Source organism: Puntigrus tetrazona, chromosome 19 (assembly GCF_018831695.1).
Source record: "Puntigrus tetrazona isolate hp1 chromosome 19, ASM1883169v1, whole genome shotgun sequence".
In the NCBI taxonomy this organism is placed as follows: Eukaryota; Metazoa; Chordata; class Actinopteri; order Cypriniformes; family Cyprinidae; genus Puntigrus; species Puntigrus tetrazona.
The window spans coordinates 6,729,897-6,750,082 of record NC_056717.1 but is presented as its reverse complement, the minus strand read 5'-3'; the positions used below and the strand labels follow the sequence as shown (position 1 = coordinate 6,750,082).

Sequence of the window (20,186 nt, the reverse complement as noted above, 5' to 3'; positions counted from 1 at the left end):
AAAACGTTTAGCGCTTTACACTCTTGCCCTGAGACCGTTTCGCGCACTTAGCCCATTTCCAGTCGCGTGCGCGCGTGCGCTCGAATGCCCAGAGTTCGGTGTCGCGCGCATTCCAAATCGCCGCTCAGTCATGTGACGTGATGACGTAACAAACAAAATTAGAACGTTCGTGCGCGGCGCTTTGATCTTAAGAATTCAGTTTTCGCACTTTTGTCATTCGAAGTTGATGATACAGAGTTACTTGTCCAAGTGAAAAACTGCTTTCATGGCACTGAAAAGAAAACCAAGTTCTAGCGCTCAGGTGAACGATTTCCATCCAAGTGCATCCCCAACATCCAGCAGCACTGTGACTGATATGTCTGCTAAGCTGCTGCTGAAGAAATTGAGATGTCTGTGAGAAAGAGGAGGAGGACGGAGAGTTCTCAGAAGCTGCTCTCCCTCAAAACCATTAATTGGAGCTCAGACCAGGCTTCCACACATGAGAGTCACGCTGAGGGTAAAAACAAGGCCATTTGACAGTGTTTCACAAAGTCTTGTCGTGTTATACATCTTTAAACACAGATAAAAAAAAAAACCCCAAGAAACTCTTTTACAGCTGGCCAAAAGAGAAAACGAAAATTTCTCAGCGCTCAGGTGTACAACATCCCATCTCCAACATCCAGCACCGATGGGGCTGAGCAACATCTCCCTGATAGTGCTGCTTTGGAGATGCCGGTGAGAAAGAGGAGGAGGACGGAGAGTTTTCCGAAGCTCCTGTCTCTCAAAACCATTAAGTGGAGCAGCAGCTCAGACCAGGCTTCCACACATGAGAGTCACGCTGAGGGTAAAAACAAGGCCATTTGAGAATGTTTCACAAAGTCTTGTTGTGTTATACATCTTTAAACACAGATAAAAAAACAAAAGAAACTCTTTTACAGCTGGCCAAAGAGAAAACGAAAATTTCTCAGCGCTCAGGTGAACAACATCCCATCTCCAACATCCAGCACCGATGGGGCTGAGCAACATCTCCCTGATAGTGCTGCTTTGGAGATGCCGGTGAGAAAGAGGAGGAGGACGGAGAGTTTTCCAAGCTCCTGTCCCTCAAAACCATTAAGTGGAACAGCAGCTCAGACCAGGCTTCCACACATGAGAGTCACGCTGAGGGTAAAAACAAGGCCATTTGAGAATGTTTCACAAAGTCTTGTCGTGTTATACATCTTTAAACACAGATAGAAAAAAACTAAAGAAACTCTTTTACAGCTGGCCAAAAGAGAAAACGAAATTCTCTCAGAGCTCAGGTGAACAACATCCCATCTCCAACATCCAGCACCGATGGGGCTGAGCAACATCTCCTGATAGTGCTGCTTTGGAGATGCCGGTGAGAAAGAGGAGGAGGACGGAGAGTTTTCCAAAGCTCCTGTCTCTCAAAACCCTTAAGTGGAGCAGCAGCTCAGACCAGGCTTCCACACATGAGAGACATGCTGAAGGTAATGATGTCAAATGACCCTTGAACTGTTTTCTGCACATAAAAAACTCAATATAATTGTTAAGAATAATTATGATACGCTATATTGAATTATTATTTGTCTAAAACGGGCTTTTGTTTGATATTCCCTCTTTAGCTCTTTCTCTAAAGACTATTTCCTGGTCTCAAGAGGATCATGGTCTTGAAGTCCCTCCTCCTTTAGATCCGACGGTTCCTAGACCTCCAGCTCCAGGTGAGTTTACTGCCACGAACCCAAACATTACACACCCTGCTGCCAGCGCTTGACATTTCATATCAAATACAATTAATAATCTTTTAACAGATGGCATTCTGAGCCGTTACGAAATCGGCAGAAAGCTTGGCGAGGGAGGATTCGGCTCCGTCTACGAAGGGAGGCGCTTGGAGGATGGCCTGGAGGTATCATCATGTTCTTACAATATTTAACTGGAATGTTTTGTCCTAATTGGTACATTCATCAAGCTGTAAATGTAACTGCAATTAATGGTTATGTTTTGTTGTTCAGGTGGCAGTGAAATTTGCCAGAAAGCCAATGAACATGAAATACATCAATATTGTAAGTAGAAGATGCTTGCTGGTTTATTTTCTTCAGTGCAATCGTACTGACAGCAATTTGTGAAAAGAAGTCCTCATTTGGGAAGCAAATAATGCTTGCTGTTTCTTCTAGCCTGGTCATCCCACACCCCTTCCGTTAGAGGTGGGCCTGTCCATCCTGGTCAACAGGAGCCCAAAGCTCATGAGATCATTCAGCTGCTGGACTGGCAGGACCAGCCTGAACATTACATCATGGTCCTGGAGCGTCCCTCACCCTGCGAGGATCTGTGTAAGTACTTGAGGCGTCACGGAGGCATCCTCACGGAGGAAACGGCGCAGTACATCATGGCCCAAGCAACCATGGCCGCTTACACCTGCTGTCAGCGAGGAGTGTTTCACCGTGATATTAAGCCGGAGAACCTGCTGCTGAACCCCGAAACCCTCGAGGTCAAGCTGATCGACTTTGGGTGCGGGGATCTCCTCAAAGACTCTGCCTATCAAACGTTCTGTGGTATGTATTATGCATCAAACCTGAAGTTTGGGAGTGTTTTATTTATCGACACCAGATATTTTTACAGGCTGTAGCATCTCAATCTTACCCGTCAGACAAAATCTTTTTTCCTCAGGCACTCGTCGGTTCTTCCCTCCTGAGTACTTCGCGTTTCACAAGTACCACGGGAGACCAGCTACTGTGTGGTCTCTGGGAGTGCTGTTATTCGTCATGATGTGTGGATACTTTCCCAACTCTAGAGACCTACACATGATCGAGCTCAAGATCTGGTCTGTGCCTGGCTTGTCGTACGGTAAGACACCATTCATTACAGCAAAGATCAACTAATGAAAATCAAACAAGGAATAGTAACATCCGAGTGGCTAAAAAGATAAATAATGAGATTAATGCATGAATTATAGCTGATTTTCTGACGGTACGGTATGGAATAGTCATATCTCATAGCTTAATACAAAGTGAGCTGGTGTATGTTTAAAGTCATAATCTGACTCTCTTGTCTCTTTCTCATTTTTGCACAGATTGCTGTGACCTGATTCAGTCTCTTCTGCAGCAAAACCCAAGCCAGAGGATTGATCTGAGGGACATCCTTCAGCATGAATGGTTTCAGGTACTCAGCTACAGTCATTTAAAATATATTCACGTTACATTTTTAAGGATGATGGCATTTATTTGTATGTGTTATTTAATTATTTCTTTGACCTGAGTCAAAATTCAAAAAGGCAATTGTGAAGTATATATTTTTCTTCCAGGTCACCGAGTAAGACGTGAAGAGGAAAATGTAAATAGTGCAAATGAAAGGCAAATATTCCACAGTTCCAGGGTTCCTCAAGTCAGCGTCTGTGGCCTGACACGAGCTCCGATCCCTCCGTGCCTTAGCATCTTGCAGGGCTGGCAAGCCTTGGTGTCGTCTGGCGCCTTGGCTTGAGGCAATAATGTTAGCGTTAGCTGATATTACGTAATTGCCAAAGGCACTGGGCGACGATTGCCTGTATGACAGAGCTTCACGTGACGTTTTGGAATGCAGTGGCCAATCAGAGGAGTTTAATTAAGTCGTGTTAAAACTCATCAGTTTAGACAAAGCACAGAATCAGATGAATGTACAGTGTAAGAGATTAATTTCACAGCGTATACAGCTTCATTGATTATAAGAACAGTTTTATTTTATTTATTTATTTATTTATTTTTTGAGAATGATAAATCAAAGTTAGTGATAATATCACGTTCTATATATAATTCATTCTCTGTTTGAATTACCATGGAAAGGAAACCTTATAGAAACATGTTTTTTTTCAAGCGTTCAATGCAAATTCTGTCATATATGCCTTTTTAATTAACTTTATATATTTTATTTTTATATATTATGATATACTATGACTATTTGTGTATTGAGATTGAGTCAAATGAAATGTCAATAAACTTGCTATGATATAATACTGATGCCTAAATTGAATTCCTTTCATAAATTGTTGTTTATGGCAACAGAATGTCTTTCAGGTGAAGGGGGTTTAATCATTTTGCTTATTAACTGTATATAAATGAACAGGGTCATCTTTTTCCACTTTACATGGCCCCTTATTTTCCTGTTTATGTGTCTGCAAAAGTCAACAATCACGATTTCTCATGTAACTTTATAAAACCCACATTATTTTGCTATGTTGATCTGGATATGCTTTCTATGTTCTTTGCGCTTTGACCGTCAACACCGTTAGCAATGTACGTACTTTTTACAATAAATTTTTCAACAACGTATTGTATTCCTGTTTTTGCTGTAAATGCAAATGCATGATGGGAAATCCATGGACAGTGTTGAGCTCGAGTGCGTAGCACCAATAATGAAGATAAAGCGAATCACCTTTTGTGCGTTTATTTCTTATACTCTGTACATAATCGTTGTACCACGTGCGCTCTTCAACATGCGCTTTTTACTCCGAACACTTCCGTATATAACAACGTAATAACGTAACTACGTAATGTACGTAACATACTACATATATATATATACATATATTAAACACAAAAAATAAAAGCCTAAGTTCAGTACAAAAAGCGAGAGTGTACATACTTTAACAGTCAGTCCTGTAATATTATTGTAACTACACCGCAGAAGATTTATTTTACAGCAACCGCACAGCATTGTGGGATCGCTGCTGTTTGAATTTTGAAATAACGCGGCCTACGGTACCAGAAGTAAACATTTTTGGAAAAAGGGACACGTCTCAGGTTTGTATCCTAAAGTCTATGTTACAAGTCTATGAATATTTTAATATCGGTGACTGCTGATTGTGACACGCTTCTGAACGGTTAACGCCGAAGGAAAAATAAAACAATCTGAGCCTCACAGCTGTAGCACACCGGTTTACTTCGCCGGATTATTACAGAGATTGATTATATCTAGTCGCCATCTCCTCGGCCCACCTTTACTCGCTTGGCAACTCGACGGAGGTGAAACGGAAGAGGGACGTTACCGCGTGCAAATGCAGCATAAAACGCGGCTCAAATAACGCTAGCATGTGTTAACGTTAACCTTTAGACTGACAAAGTAAGCATTAGCCCGGTTAGCTTCCTTCGCTCAGGTTATTATTGCTTTGATTATGTTCTAGAGAAATTTAATCGGGAGTCTTGAAGTCATTGTGGTTTGCACACTAGTATGATTGGCAACATAACGTGTGATAGATGTGACGGTCACTGAATGTAATGTAACGGTCACTGAATGTAATGTAACGGTCACTGAATGTAATGTAACGTCACTGAATGTAATGTAACGGTCACTGAATGTAATGTAACGGTCACTGAATGTAATGTAATGGTCACTGAATGTAATGTAACGGTCATTGAATGTAGTGTAATGGTCACTGAATGTATTGTAATGTCACTGTATGTAATAACGGGTCACTCAATGTAGTGTAACGGTCACTGAATGTAATGTCACGGTCACAAGCAAATGTCAGCTCAAATGCGGGCTTTACTTAAACGTCGGTGCATATATCCTAATTTAATTCTGTAAGTTAGGTGTAACTTCGTCCGTTTCTGTTTGTTCCCTGAAGGCCCTGTTCCCTCACTTCGGTGAGCTGACTGGTGTTTCTATCCTGGAGAAGGAGGATCATAATCGAGTGTTTTAAACAACAGATAAAGACAAAAGCTGTGGTTTAGCTGTGAGTCTCGGACGCCTATCGAGAAGAGAATGGCAGCGAAGCAATCTGCGTTGTCCTATGCCTGCTTGCCCACTTATCCTATCCACAGTATCTTAAAGAAGCCTCCAGCACTCTTCAAATTGTCCAAATGTATGTTTAAAATGTTTTACACACTAAGAAAATAGATCCATCCTTCTCATATGAATCACATGAATCACTACGATCATTCAGGTACCAACACAGTAATAAGAATTAAGGGACTGTTTTCAACAGGGTCAGTTTTAGATATTATAAATCAACTATTATTTTCTCTTATGGACTATACGTACATGTCTTACGTGAAATATCGTGTTCAGTACAAAATAAAACATAACATACATTGTGTGTGATCTCTAATTTTGTTAATAGCATTGTTATATAAGCTTTTGACTTCAACTGTACATTACATATATTTAAGAAAAACTATGTAAAAGCCAGAGTAACTCTGAATGTTAACTTGTTACATTTGTTAATGTAAATGTAAAAAAAAGTTTGAATTCTGTAATATGTGCTATTGATCAGTATTTTAATAAAAAATAGAGAAGTTGACATTGTTTTTGTTTTAATTGTGTAAGATGTATAATATTAAATTGTAATTCTCTCCTGTGAAATGACAGGAAATTCCTGGCAACTGAGTTGCGATAAATATACAGTGAAGCATTAAAAAAGTACAGCATTTTACTGTAATAATCACAGTAGCCGTCACGTATTTGGACTCTTTTGTTGTCTTCATGTCCCATGTGCTCTGTGACCTACTTTCTGCTAATTGTCTCATTGTGTTCAGGTGTGTCTAGTTCATTTAGTAATTTCCTGTGTGTATATAAGTTCCAGTCAGCTTCTGTTGAATCGTCCGTTCCTGTCTTTTATGCGTGTGGATGTCTGCCTACCTGCTTGCCTGTATTCTTAGTCGTCCAGTTATATTTATTTGTGTCTTTGCAGGCAAACATGGCATGTACAGTTATGTGTGTGTGTATGTGCACCTGGTATTTATCACTTTATGGGGACCAAATGTCCCCACAAAGATAGGAATACCTGTAAATTTTGACCTTTGAGGATTTTAGGTCCCCATGAAGAAACAAGCTTATATAACATACAGGATTACATTTTTTGAAAATTGTAGGGTTGGTGTAGAACAATAACTCATACAGTCTGTCCCGTATAAACACCATTACACCTATAGAGAGTCCCCATAAAACATGGAAACACAACATGTATGTGTGATCTTTTGTTGTTCCCTCTCTTCCCTGAATGGTGCACATTTTCCAGAAGGAGGCAGTGGAGGAACATCTCACTAAAACTGAAGAAAGAGAGAGAAATCAGTAAATTGGTAGAACACTTGAGGACACTTATTTATTTTACATACTGATTTGCACATAACGCTGCACAATATAATTCCTGTTACACTTGAATGTTTAAAGTATATATTTTTATTTATTTTTTATTTTTCTATTTTTATTTTTGCTGTGTTGCACATTTTATATTTTGTATATTGTACATAATTCTCTTTATATCTGTCTTGTCTTGTTATCGTGTTGCACTGTAGAGTTTTTGTCACTAAAACAAATTCCTCGTATGTGCAAACATACCTGGCAATAAAGTGATTCTGATTCCAAATGAGCGACATAATTTTTCAGAGAGAAGTCTATCTTTATGGGAAGAAATGGCATAAAAAGTGGTGGCCAAACTGATTAGAACACTAGTATTTTCAGCAGCTGAAGATGGTTTTAAGTCATTTATATTGTTTGCTGTAGTGTGTCAAAAAATATCAGTTTACATTTCCATACATTTTATTTTCCAGCAACTGTGATAATCCAGTGAGATTTCTGTTTGCACAAGGAGTCAATGTTCAGCCAATGCTCCACACAGAGATCTGATCAAGTATAACATACTACAATTAAACAATAATGAAACTATGCATTGACCGGAGTATATAATATTTCACCAGTAGTATCTATACTTTCACTCAAGTAATGGATTGGTGTACTTTGTCCACCTCTGAAACAGATTAAATTCAGAAGAACTGTGGAAACATCTCCAAGATGCTTCAAGATAAAGCTTTTAGGCACTTCTATAAAAATAAAACTGTAAAAGAGGATGCTGTCAGAAAATAATGCAATTAACAGATTTTCTTAATCAACTTATATAACCTAAATTACATCAACATTTGATGTGGCCATATCTTGTGTTTAAAGCAAGCTTTGGCCAAGGCGCACTTCAACGTGCGCGTAGTTTTAACACACACACACACACACACACACACACACACACACACACACACACACACACAGTCATCTCCGCGTCAAGAAAACGTTTAGCGCTTTACACTCTTGCCCTGAGACCGTTTCGCGCACTTAGCCCATTTCCAGTCGCGTGCGCGCGTGCGCTCGAATGCCCAGAGTTCGGTGTCGCGCGCATTCCAAATCGCCGCTCAGTCATGTGACGTGATGACGTAACAAACAAAATTAGAACGTTCGTGCGCGGCGCTTTGATCTTAAGAATTCAGTTTTCGCACTTTTGTCATTCGAAGTTGATGATACAGAGTTACTTGTCCAAGTGAAAACTGCTTTCATGGCACTGAAAAGAAAACCAAGTTCTAGCGCTCAGGTGAACGATTTCCATCCAAGTGCATCCCCAACATCCAGCAGCACTGTGACTGATATGTCTGCTAGCGCTGCTGAAGAAATTGAGATGTCTGTGAGAAAGAGGAGGAGGACGGAGAGTTCTCAGAAGCTGCTCTCCTCAAAACCATTAATTGGAGCTCAGACCAGGCTTCCACACATGAGAGTCACGCTGAGGGTAAAAACAAGGCCATTTGACAGTGTTTCACAAAGTCTTGTCGTGTTATACATCTTTAAACACAGATAAAAAAAACCCCAAGAAACTCTTTTACAGCTGGCCAAAAGAGAAAACGAAAATTTCTCAGCGCTCAGGTGTACAACATCCCATCTCCAACATCCAGCACCGATGGGGCTGAGCAACATCTCCCTGATAGTGCTGCTTTGGAGATGCCGGTGAGAAAGAGGAGGAGGACGGAGAGTTTTCCGAAGCTCCTGTCTCTCAAAACCATTAAGTGGAGCAGCAGCTCAGACCAGGCTTCCACACATGAGAGTCACGCTGAGGGTAAAAACAAGGCCATTTGAGAATGTTTCACAAAGTCTTGTTGTGTTATACATCTTTAAACACAGATAAAAAAACAAAAGAAACTCTTTTACAGCTGGCCAAAAGAGAAAACGAAAATTTCTCAGCGCTCAGGTGAACAACATCCCATCTCCAACATCCAGCACCGATGGGGCTGAGCAACATCTCCCTGATAGTGCTGCTTTGGAGATGCCGGTGAGAAAGAGGAGGAGGACGGAGAGTTTTCCGAAGCTCCTGTCCCTCAAAACCATTAAGTGGAACAGCAGCTCAGACCAGGCTTCCACACATGAGAGTCACGCTGAGGGTAAAAACAAGGCCATTTGAGAATGTTTCACAAAGTCTTGTCGTGTTATACATCTTTAAACACAGATAGAAAAAACTAAAGAAACTCTTTTACAGCTGGCCAAAAGAGAAAAGCGAAATTCTCTCAGAGCTCAGGTGAACAACATCCCATCTCCAACATCCAGCACCGATGGGGCTGAGCAACATCTCCCTGATAGTGCTGCTTTGGAGATGCCGGTGAGAAAGAGGAGGAGGACGGAGAGTTTTCCAAAGCTCCTGTCTCTCAAAACCCTTAAGTGGAGCAGCAGCTCAGACCAGGCTTCCACACATGAGAGACATGCTGAAGGTAATGATGTCAAATGACCCTTGAACTGTTTTCTGCACATAAAAAACTCAATATAATTGTTAAGAATAATTATGATACGCTATATTGAATTATTATTTGTCTAAAACGGGCTTTTGTTTGATATTGCCCTCTTTAGCTCTTTCTCTAAAGACTATTTCCTGGTCTCAAGAGGATCATGGTCTTGAAGTCCCTCCTCCTTTAGATCCGACGGTTCCTAGACCTCCAGCTCCAGGTGAGTTTACTGCCACGAACCCAAACATTACACACCCTGCTGCCAGCGCTTGACATTTCATATCAAATACAATTAATAATCTTTTAACAGATGGCATTCTGAGCCGTTACGAAATCGGCAGAAAGCTTGGCGAGGGAGGATTCGGCTCCGTCTACGAAGGGAGGCGCTTGGAGGATGGCCTGGAGGTATCATCATGTTCTTACAATATTTAACTGGAATGTTTTGTCCTAATTGGTACATTCATCAAGCTGTAAATGTAACTGCAATTAATGGTTATGTTTTGTTGTTCAGGTGGCAGTGAAATTTGCCAGAAAGCCAATGAACATGAAATACATCAATATTGTAAGTAGAAGATGCTTGCTGGTTTATTTTCTTCAGTGCAATCGTACTGACAGCAATTTGTGAAAAGAAGTCCTCATTTGGGAAGCAAATAATGCTTGCTGTTTCTTCTAGCCTGGTCATCCCACACCCCTTCCGTTAGAGGTGGGCCTGTCCATCCTGGTCAACAGGAGCCCAAAGCTCATGAGATCATTCAGCTGCTGGACTGGCAGGACCAGCCTGAACATTACATCATGGTCCTGGAGCGTCCCTCACCCTGCGAGGATCTGTGTAAGTACTTGAGGCGTCACGGAGGCATCCTCACGGAGGAAACGGCGCAGTACATCATGGCCCAAGCAACCATGGCCGCTTACACCTGCTGTCAGCGAGGAGTGTTTCACCGTGATATTAAGCCGGAGAACCTGCTGCTGAACCCCGAAACCCTCGAGGTCAAGCTGATCGACTTTGGGTGCGGGATCTCTCAAAGACTCTGCCTATCAAACGTTCTGTGGTATGTATTATGCATCAAACCTGAAGTTTGGGAGTGTTTTATTTATCGACACCAGATATTTTTACAGGCTGTAGCATCTCAATCTTACCCGTCAGACAAAATCTTTTTTCCTCAGGCACTCGTCGGTTCTTCCCTCCTGAGTACTTCGTTTCACAAGTACCACGGAGACCAGCTACTGTGTGGTCTCTGGGAGTGCTGTTATTCGTCATGATGTGTGGATACTTTCCCAACTCTAGAGACCTACACATGATCGAGCTCAAGATCTGGTCTGTGCCTGGCTTGTCGTGACGGTAAGACACCATTCATTACAGCAAAGATCAACTAATGAAAATCAAACAAGGAATAGTAACATCCGAGTGGCTAAAAAGATAAATAATGAGATTAATGCATGAATTATAGCTGATTTTCTGACGGTACGGTATGGAATAGTCATATCTCATAGCTTAATACAAAGTGAGCTGGTGTATGTTTAAAGTCATAATCTGACTCTCTTGTCTCTTTCTCATTTTTGCACAGATTGCTGTGACCTGATTCAGTCTCTTCTGCAGCAAAACCAAGCCAGAGGATTGATCTGAGGGACATCCTTCAGCATGAATGGTTTCAGGTACTCAGCTACAGTCATTTAAAATATATTCACGTTACATTTTTAAGGATGATGGCATTTATTTGTATGTGTTATTTAACTATTTCTTTGACCTGAGTCAAAATTCAAAAGGCAATTGTGAAGTATATATTTTTCTTCCAGGTCACCGAGTAAGACGTGAAGAGGAAAATGTAAATAGTGCAAATGAAAGGCAAATATTCCACAGTTCCAGGGTTCCTCAAGTCAGCGTCTGTGGCCTGACACGAGCTCCGATCCTCCGTGCCTTAGCATCTTGCAGGGCTGGCAAGCCTTGGTGTCAAATCTGGCGCCTTGGCTTGAGGCAATAATGTTAGCGTTAGCTGATATTACTTGCCAAGGCACTGGGCGACGATTGCCTGTATGACAGAGCTTCACGTGACGTTTTGGAATGCAGTGGCCAATCAGAGGAGTTTAATTAAGTCGTGTTAAAACTCATCAGTTTAGACAAAGCTCAGAATCAGATGAATGTACAGTGTAAGAGATTAATTTCACAGCGTATACAGCTTCATTGATTATAAGAACAGTTTTATTTTATTTATTTATTTATTTATTTTTTGAGAATGATAAATCAAAGTTAGTGATAATATCACGTTCTATATATAATTCATTCTCTGTTTGAATTACCATGGAAAGGAAACCTTATAGAAACATGTTTTTTTTTTCAAGCGTTCAATGCAAATTCTGTCATATATGCCTTTTAATTAACTTTATATATTTTATTTTTATATATTATGATATACTATGACTATTTGTGTATTGAGATTGAGTCAAATGAAATGTCAATAAACTTGCTATGATATAATACTGATGCCTAAATTGAATTCCTTTCATAAATTGTTGTTTATGGCAACAGAATGTCTTTCAGGTGAAGGGGGTTTAATCATTTTGCTTATTAACTGTATATAAATGAACAGGGTCATCTTTTCCACTTTACATGGCCCCTTATTTTCCTGTTTATGTGTCTGCAAAAGTCAACAATCACGATTTCTCATGTAACTTTATAAAACCCACATTATTTTGCTATGTTGATCTGGATATGCTTTCTATGTTCTTTGCGCTTTGACCGTCAACACCGTTAGCAATGTACGTACTTTTTACAATAAATTTTTCAACAACGTATTGTATTCCTGTTTTTGCTGTAAATGCAAATGCATGATGGGAAATCCATGGACAGTGTTGAGCTCGAGTGCGTAGCACCAATAATGAAGATAAAGCGAATCACCTTTTGTGCGTTTATTTCTTATACTCTGTACATAATCGTTGTACCACGTGCGCTCTTCAACATGCGCTTTTTACTCCGAACACTTCCGTATATAACAACGTAATAACGTAACTACGTAATGTACGTAACATACTACATATATATATACATATATTAAACACAAAAAATAAAAGCCTAAGTTCAGTACAAAAAAGCGAGAGTGTACATACTTTAACAGTCAGTCCTGTAATATTATTGTAACTACACCGCAGAAGATTTATTTTACAGCAACCGCACAGCATTGTGGGATCGCTGCTGTTTGAATTTTGAAATAACGCGGCCTACGGTACCAGAAGTAAACATTTTTGGAAAAAGGGACACGTCTCAGGTTTGTATCCTAAAGTCTATGTTACAAGTCTATGAATATTTTAATATCGGTGACTGCTGATTGTGACACGCTTCTGAACGGTTAACGCCGAAGGAAAAATAAAACAATCTGAGCCTCACAGCTGTAGCACACCGGTTTACTTCGCCGGATTATTACAGAGATTGATTATATCTAGTCGCCATCTCCTCGGCCCACCTTTACTCGCTTGGCAACTCGACGGAGGTGAAACGGAAGAGGGACGTTACCGCGTGCAAATGCAGCATAAAACGCGGCTCAAATAACGCTAGCATGTGTTAACGTTAACCTTTAGACTGACAAAGTAAGCATTAGCCCGGTTAGCTTCCTTCGCTCAGGTTATTATTGCTTTGATTATGTTCTAGAGAAATTTAATCGGGAGTCTTGAAGTCATTGTGGTTTGCACACTAGTATGATTGGCAACATAACGTGTGATAGATGTGACGGTCACTGAATGTAATGTAACGGTCACTGAATGTAATGTAACGGTCACTGAATGTAGGGTAACGTCACTGAATGTAATGTAACGGTCACTGAATGTAGTGTAATGGTCACTGAATGTAATGTAACGGTCATTGAATGTAGTGTAATGGTCACTGAATGTAATGTAACGGTCATTGAATGTAGTGTAACGGTCACTGAATGTATTGTAATGTCACTGTATGTAATGTAACGGTCACTCAATGTAGTGTAACGGTCACTGAATGTAATGTACGGTCACAAGCAAATGTCAGCTCAAATGCGGGCTTTACTTAAACGTCGGTGCATATATCCTAATTTAATTCTGTAAGTTAGGTGTAACTTCGTCCGTTTCTGTTTGTTCCCTGAAGGCCCTGTTCCCTCACTTCGGTGAGCTGACTGGTGTTTCTATCCTGGAGAAGGAGGATCATAATCGAGTGTTTTAAACAACAGATAAAGACAAAAGCTGTGGTTTAGCTGTGAGTCTCGGACGCCTATCGAGAAGAGAATGGCAGCGAAGCAATCTGCGTTGTCCTATGCCTGCTTGCCCACTTATCCTATCCACAGTATCTTAAAGAAGCCTCCAGCACTCTTCAAATTGTCCAAATGTATGTTTAAAATGTTTTACACACTAAGAAAATAGATCCATCCTTCTCATATGAATCACATGAATCACTACGATCATTCAGGTACCAACACAGTAATAAGAATTAAGGGACTGTTTTCAACAGGGTCAGTTTTAGATATTATAAATCAACTATTATTTTCTCTTATGGACTATACGTACATGTCTTACGTGAAATATCGTGTTCAGTACAAAATAAAACATAACATACATTGTGTGTGATCTCTAATTTTGTTAATAGCATTGTTATATAAGCTTTTGACTTCAACTGTACATTACATATATTTAAGAAAAACTATGTAAAAGCCAGAGTAACTCTGAATGTTAACTTGTTACATTTGTTAATGTAAATGTAAAAAAAAGTTTGAATTCTGTAATATGTGCTATTGATCAGTATTTTAATAAAAAATAGAGAAGTTGACATTGTTTTTGTTTTAATTGTGTAAGATGTATAATATTAAATTGTAATTCTCTCCTGTGAAATGACAGGAAATTCCTGGCAACTGAGTTGCGATAAATATACAGTGAAGCATTAAAAAGTACAGCATTTTACTGTAATAATCACAGTAGCCCGTCACGTATTTGGACTCTTTTGTTGTCTTCATGTCCCATGTGCTCTGTGACCTACTTTCTGCTAATTGTCTCATTGTGTTCAGGTGTGTCTAGTTCATTTAGTAATTTCCTGTGTGTATATAAGTTCCAGTCAGCTTCTGTTGAATCGTCCGTTCCTGTCTTTTATGCGTGTGGATGTCTGCCTACCTGCTTGCCTGTATTCTTAGTCGTCCAGTTATATTTATTTGTGTCTTTGCAGGCAAACATGGCATGTACAGTTATGTGTGTGTGTATGTGCACCTGGTATTTATCACTTTATGGGGACCAAATGTCCCCACAAAGATAGGAATACCTGTAAATTTTGACCTTTGAGGATTTTTAGGTCCCCATGAAGAAACAAGCTTATATAACATACAGGATTACATTTTTGAAAATTGTAGGGTTGGTGTAGAACAATAACTCATACAGTCTGTCCTGTATAAACACCATTACACCTATAGAGAGTCCCCATAAAACATGGAAACACAACATGTATGTGTGATCTTTTGTTGTTCCCTCTCTTCCTGAATGGTGCACATTTTCCAGAAGGAGGCAGTGGAGGAACATCTCACTAAAACTGAAGAAAGAGAGAGAAATCAGTAAATTGGTAGAACACTTGAGGACACTTATTTATTTTACATACTGATTTGCACATAACGCTGCACAATATAATTCCTGTTACACTTGAATGTTTAAAGTATATATTTTTATTTATTTTTATTTTTCTATTTTTATTTTTGCTGTGTTGCACATTTTATATTTTGTATATTGTACATAATTCTCTTTATATCTGTCTTGTCTTGTTATCGTGTTGCACTGTAGAGTTTTTGTCACTAAAACAAATTCCTCGTATGTGCAAACATACCTGGCAATAAAGTGATTCTGATTCCAAATGAGCCGACATAATTTTTCAGAGAGAAGTCTATCTTTATGGGAAGAAATGGCATAAAAAGTGGTGGCCAAACTGATTAGAACACTAGTATTTTCAGCAGCTGAAGATGGTTTTAAGTCATTTATATTGTTTGCTGTAGTGTGTCAAAAAATATCAGTTTACATTTCCATACATTTTATTTTCCAGCAACTGTGATAATCCAGTGAGATTTCTGTTTGCACAAGGAGTCAATGTTCAGCCAATGCTCCACACAGAGATCTGATCAAGTATAACATACTACAATTAAACAATAATGAAACTATGCATTGACCGGAGTATATAATATTTCACCAGTAGTATCTATACTTTCACTCAAGTAATGGATTGGTGTACTTTGTCCACCTCTGGAAACAGATTAAATTCAGAAGAACTGTGGAAACATCTCCAAGATGCTTCAAGATAAAGCTTTTAGGCACTTCTATAAAAATAAAACTGTAAAAAGAGGATGCTGTCAGAAAATAATGCAATTAACAGATTTTCTTAATCAACTTATATAACCTAAATTACATCAACATTTGATGTGGCCATATCTTGTGTTTAAAGCAAGCTTTGGCCAAGGCGCACTTCAACGTGCGCGTAGTTTTAACTTTCACACACACACACACACACACACACACACACACAGTCATCTCCGCGTCAAGAAAACGTTTAGCGCTTTACACTCTTGCCCTGAGACCGTTTCGCGCACTTAGCCCATTTCCAGTCGCGTGCGCGCGTGCGCTCGAATGCCCAGAGTTCGGTGTCGCGCGCATTCCAAATCGCCGCTCAGTCATGTGACGTGATGACGTAACAAACAAAATTAGAACGTTCGTGCGCGGCGCTTTGATCTTAAGAATTCAGTTTTCGCACTTTTGTCATTGAAGTTGATGATACAGAGTTACTTGTCCAAGTGAAAAAACTGCTTTCATGGCACTGAAAAGAAAACCAAGTTCTAGCGCTCAGGTGAACGATTTCCATCCAAGTGCATCCCCAACATCCAGCAGCACTGTGACTGATATGTCTGCTAGCGCTGCTGAAGAAATTGAGATGTCTGAGAGAAAGAGGAGGAGGACGGAGAGTTCTCAGAAGCTGCTCTCCTCAAAACCATTAATTGGAGCTCAGACCAGGCTTCCACACATGAGAGTCACGCTGAGGGTAAAACAAGGCCATTTGACAGTGTTTCACAAAGTCTTGTCGTGTTATACATCTTTAAACACAGATAAAAAAACCCCAAGAAACTCTTTTACAGCTGGCCAAAAGAGAAAACGAAAATTTCTCAGCGCTCAGGTGTACAACATCCCATCTCCAACATCCAGCACCGATGGGGCTGAGCAACATCTCCTGATAGTGCTGCTTTGGAGATGCCGGTGAGAAAGAGGAGGAGGACGGAGAGTTTTTCCAAGCTCCTGTCTCTCAAAACCATTAAGTGGAGCAGCAGCTCAGACCAGGCTTCCACACATGAGAGTCACGCTGAGGGTAAAAACAAGGCCATTTGAGAATGTTTCACAAAGTCTTGTTGTGTTATACATCTTTAAACACAGATAAAAAAACAAAAAAAACTCTTTTACAGCTGGCCAAAAGAGAAAACGAAAATTTCTCAGCGCTCAGGTGAACAACATCCCATCTCCAACATCCAGCACCGATGGGGCTGAGCAACATCTCCCTGATAGTGCTGCTTTGGAGATGCCGGTGAGAAAGAGGAGGAGGACGGAGAGTTTTCCAAAGCTCCTGTCTCTCAAAACCATTAAGTGGAGCAGCAGCTCAGACCAGGCTTCTACACATGAGAGTCATGCTGAAGGTAATGATGTCAAATGACCCTTGAACTGTTTTCTGCACATAAAAAACTCAATATAATTGTTAAGAATAATTATGATACGCTATATTGAATTATTATTTGTCTAAAACGGGCTTTTGTTTGATATTCCCCTCTTTAGCTCTTTCTCTAAAGACTATTTCCTGGTCTCAAGAGGATCATGGTCTTGAAGTCCCTCCTCCTTTAGATCCGACGGTTCCTAGACCTCCAGCTCCAGGTGAGTTTACTGCCACGAACCCAAACATTACGCACCCTGCTGCCAGCGCTTGACATTTCATATCAAATACAATTAATAATCTTTTAACAGATGGCATTCTGAGCCGTTACGAAATCGGCAGAAAGCTTGGCGAGGGAGGATTCGGCTCCGTCTACGAAGGGAGGCGCTTGGAGGATGGCCTGGAGGTATCATCATGTTCTTACAATATTTAACTGGAATGTTTTGTCCTAATTGGTACATTCATCAAGCTGTAAATGTAACTGCAATTAATGGTTATGTTTTGTTGTTCAGGTGGCAGTGAAATTTGCCAGAAAGCCAATGAACATGAAATACATCTATGTTGTAAGTAGAAGATGCTTGCTGGTTTATTTTCTTCAGTGCAATCGTACTGACAGCAATTTGTGAAAAGAAGTCCTCATTTGGGAAGCAAATAATGCTTGCTGTTTCTTCTAGCCTGGTCATCCCACACCCCTTCCGTTAGAGGTGGGCCTGTCCATCCTGGTCAACAGGGAGCCCAAAGCTCATGAGATCATTCAGCTGCTGGACTGGCAGGACCAGCCTGAACATTACATCATGGTCCTGGAGCGTCCCTCACCCTGCGAGGATCTGTGTAAGTACTTGAGGCGTCACGGAGGCATCCTCACGGAGGAAGCGGGCGGCGCAGTACATCATGGCCCAAGCAACCATGGCCGCTTACACCTGCTGTCAGCGAGGAGTGTTTCACCGTGATATTAAGCCGGAGAACCTGCTGCTGAACCCCGAAACCCTCGAGGTCAAGCTGATCGACTTTGGGTGCGGGATCTCCTCAAAGACTCTGCCTATCAAACGTTCTGTGGTATGTATTATGCATCAAACCTGAAGTTTGGGAGTGTTTTATTTATCGACACCAGATATTTTTACAGGCTGTAGCATCTCAATCTTACCCGTCAGACAAAATCTTTTTTCCTCAGGCACTCGTCGGTTCTTCCCTCCTGAGTACTTCGCGTTTCACAAGTACCACGGGAGACCAGCTACTGTGTGGTCTCTGGGAGTGCTGTTATTCGTCATGATGTGTGGATACTTTCCCAACTCTAGAGACCTACACATGATCGAGCTCAAGATCTGGTCTGTGCCTGGCTTGTCGTACGGTAAGACACCATTCATTACAGCAAAGATCAACTAATGAAAATCAAACAAGGAATAGTAACATCCGAGTGGCTAAAAAGATAAATAATGAGATTAATGCATGAATTATAGCTGATTTTCTGACGGTACGTGGTATGGAATAGTCATATCTCATAGCTTAATACAAAGTGAGCTGGTGTATGTTTAAAGTCATAATCTGACTCTCTTGTCTCTTTCTCATTTTTGCACAGATTGCTGTGACCTGATTCAGTCTCTTCTGCAGCAAAACCCAAGCCAGAGGATTGATCTGAGGGACATCCTTCAGCATGAATGGTTTCAGGTACTCAGCTACAGTCATTTAAAATATATTCACGTTACATTTTTAAGGATGATGGCATTTATTTGTATGTGTTATTTAATTATTTCTTTGACCTGAGTCAAAATTCAAAAAGGCAATTGTGAAGTATATATTTTTCTTCCAGGTCACCGAGTAAGGCGTGAAGAGGAAAATGTAAATAGTGCAAATGAAAGGCAAATATTCCACAGTTCCAGGGTTCCTCAAGTCAGCGTCTGTGGCCTGACACGAGCTCCGATCCCTCCGTGCCTTAGCATCTTGCAGGGCTGGCAAGCCTTGGTGTCGTCTGGCGCCTTGGCTTGAGGCAATAATGTTAGCGTTAGCTGATATTACGTAATTGCCAAAGGCACTGGGCGACGATTGCCTGTATGACAGAGCTTCACGTGACGTTTTGGAATGCAGTGGCCAATCAGAGGAGTTTAATTAAGTCGTGTTAAAACTCATCAGTTTAGACAAAGCACAGAATCAGATGAATGTACAGTGTAAGAGATTAATTTCACAGCGTATACAGCTTCATTGATTATAAGAACAGTTTTATTTTATTTATTTATTTATTTATTTATTTTTGAGAATGATAAATCAAAGTTAGTGATAATATCACGTTCTATATATAATTCATTCTCTGTTTGAATTACCATGGAAAGGAAACCTTATAGAAACATGTTTTTTTTTCAAGCGTTCAATGCAAATTCTGTCATATATGCCTTTTTAATTAACTTTATATATTTTATTTTTATATATTATGATATACTATGACTATTTGTGTATTGAGATTGAGTCAAATGAAATGTCAATAAACTTGCTATGATATAATACTGATGCCTAAATTGAATTCCTTTCATAAATTGTTGTTTATGGCAACAGAATGTCTTTCAGGTGAAGGGGGTTTAATCATTTTGCTTATTAACTGTATATAAATGAACAGGGTCATCTTTTTCCTCTTTACATGGCCCCTTATTTTCCTGTTTATGTGTCTGCAAAAGTCAACAATCACGATTTCTCATGTAACTTTATAAAACCACATTAATGTGCTATGTTGATCTGAATATACTTTCTATGTTGAGCTTTGATTTGAAAGTAAAAAAAACAACTCTTTGTGCTGTTTGCGTTCAGTGGATACTCTCCAAAATGGCACTATAGGGGGACACTGAGAAGAATTGTTGAAAAAATTCATTTGGGTTTTTTTCTCTTGCACACAAAAAGCATTCTCTTAAAATTACGACAGAACCACTGATGTCTCATGGACTGTTGTAATGATGTCCTTGCCATGTTTCTGGACCTTGATCGTGTGAGAACATGGCGGGTCAGAGGCTCATGGGATGCATCAAAAATATCTTAATTTGTTTTCCAAAGATGAATGA

The 20,186-nt window shown here is 40.1% G+C and overlaps 3 pseudogenes; all 3 read left to right on the top strand.

Annotated features, from left to right (window-relative positions):
* Positions 1 to 1,351: 1,351 nt before the first annotated feature.
* LOC122323842 lies at positions 1,352 to 4,072 on the top strand (annotated as a pseudogene).
* Positions 4,073 to 8,266: 4,194 nt separating this feature from the next.
* Positions 8,267 to 11,380, top strand: LOC122323841 (annotated as a pseudogene).
* A 6,289-nt stretch (positions 11,381 to 17,669) lies between these two features.
* Positions 17,670 to 18,942, top strand: LOC122324216 (annotated as a pseudogene).
* Positions 18,943 to 20,186: the final 1,244 nt, after the last annotated feature.